This window comes from Vespa crabro, chromosome 12, assembly GCF_910589235.1.
Source record: "Vespa crabro chromosome 12, iyVesCrab1.2, whole genome shotgun sequence".
NCBI lineage: Eukaryota > Metazoa > Arthropoda > Insecta > Hymenoptera > Vespidae > Vespa > Vespa crabro.
Genome location: NC_060966.1, coordinates 5,020,820 through 5,023,391, shown reverse-complemented (window position 1 = coordinate 5,023,391; position 2,572 = coordinate 5,020,820).

Sequence of the window (2,572 nt, the reverse complement as noted above, 5' to 3'; positions counted from 1 at the left end):
TGGGATATTGACCGAGAATGAGAAAAATGATTGTTATATCTGATCGATTCTTTTTAAGACGAAGACGATTTTTTTTTATCCAATTGGGGTGTGTTAAGATCTAAATAATTGACGTTAAGAATTAATAGAGACTGTCAAATTATCGTGAAAGTAGAAAATATAATATATGTTGTATACATTAAATAATTATGAATTATGATATATATATGTATATATATATACATATACATACTTATGTTGTTAACGTGTCGTTCGTAGTATCCTTAGTTTCTAGAAATGATATGAGATATTATCATTCGATAATGTCTATCATTTCAATAAAGAAATATGAGTATCATGGTCAATCATCAGCTTAATCATTGATGTTGAAATTGTGAAGTAAGATACATATATATATATATATACCATTTCTAATTTCTACAATTCAATAAGAAAATATTTGACCTAAAACATCGATAATACATTTTTATTAATAAAAAGGTGAATGAAAACTTTCAATCGGCGTATAAAATATAAATGGATATTATATCAATTAAAATTTTTCTCCTTTCAAAATATTTCATCTATTCGTAAATACATACAATTTTTTTTCTGTTTTTTTTTTTTTTCTTCGGTATAGTACACAACAATGGACACGATAAATTCAACTGTAATATATTTTTATTGGCAAATAAAATACAATAAATTACGAAACGTTCCAGTCACAGTATATGTGTATAAGAGAGACAGACAGACAGACAGACAGAGAAAGAGAGAGATATTATATCATTTCTAATTTTGTACGATTTAAAGATAATATCAAAATATTTCTATCTATCCATAGATAAATAGATAAATACTATTTCTTTGTTTTAATTAGAGTAATACAGAACGATGAACGATGAACGATGATAATTTCGAGTGTAATATATTTTTATTGATATAAATAAAATACAATAAATAATATATATAACGATGTATACGCTTGTGTTTATACATATGTTTATGTTGTGTGTATGTGTGTGTGTGTGTGTGTGTGTGTGTATAAAAGAGAAAGAAAGGGATAGAGAGGGAGAAGAAATGCCTAACGTCGATCGAAGAGAGGGAGCCCCACCTCTACGAGAACGATGCCGCGTCGGGACAGGCCCGTCGAATGTTAAGGAGTCGCTGAGGGACGCGCCAGAGAGGGGTGAAGAAGAGGGTAGTGAGGAGGAGCGGCATAGTAACCTCGCCTAAGCTAACTTCACCTCCACTCTCGGAGGCCGACGCGCGGCCGCCGATCCCGCGTATGATTTCCAGCAGGTCCCTCATTGGTTGACTGCTTTGCGCGCGGTTACCGCCTTCGCCATTAAACAAAAACACTCCTGAGAAGAAGTAGTAGAAGAAGAAGAAGAAGAAGATGAAGATGAAGAAGAAGAAGTAGAGGAAGAAAAGGAAGAAGAAGACAGAAGAGGGGGTAAGGGGGTAGGGGAGGGGTGGGACCAAAATTAAAAATCGAATCAGACGGGGCTCTACTCTTCGACGCCTTCATTGTTCCTTCGTTTTCCCTAATTTCATACCAATCTATATATAGGTATATTTTATTTTTATCGTTTTCCCTTACTTTCTTGTCCTCTCTTGTTTCTTCCCTTTTTCTTTTTTCTTTTTTCTTTTTCTTTTTTTTTTTTTTTTTCTTTTGGTTCCTTTTTTTCGTCCCTTTTTTTGATATTTTAAGTATATCTCAAACTTCGTCGATAGGGTGGGTGAGTTCTAAAGTTCGGATCTAATTGGATAGGAAGATATTATATTTTGGAACTTAGAACTTGTGCGTGTTTATATATATGTGTGTGTATGTTTTGGTGATATTTGTTTTTTGTTCGATAATAATATGCAAAAGATTAGTATACCTTTCTGCATCTTAATGCATCTTAAGCGTCATCTGGAATATGGTTAAGTAGATGGATTATTCTATTCTTGAACTTCAGTACAATTGATTTTCGTGTTTGTAAGATTACGACAAATATTAGCTAAGTACTTAAAAGTTTTCATTATTAAACGAACAATTGTTACGATCATATTACATCACGTTAAATTAGAACATAATTATTATTTTCTAATTAACATTTAAAAATTTTAGAATATACTCGAATGAATAAATATTATATACTTTAATCGTGATACTTTAAAAATATATTTGTTTGTAATATTTATCATCATGAAAAAAAAAAAAAAGAAAAAGTAAAAACAAGACAAGAAAAAAAAAATCAAAGTAACTTGGATAAACAAAATAATTATCCAGTTGTTGTTTACATTAAACAATTATGACATTCAAATAAACGAACAGTCGAATAGTATAAAAGCCGATTAATTATTTATAATGTTTTGTCTGATAATTATTTGCGTTTGCCATTTTAAATTTTCGCATGAACCATCATGGCGAACGGCATCATTCCAACAATAATATTTTAACATATGTATATGTACATATACATATATATATATATATATAGATACTATATACATAATGTTTACGTGCAACATGCGAGCTTAGTTTACGCTACGTCGCGTGTACTATCGTGAGGAAAGGTGTAAGATAGGTCGATTGTGACGAGTA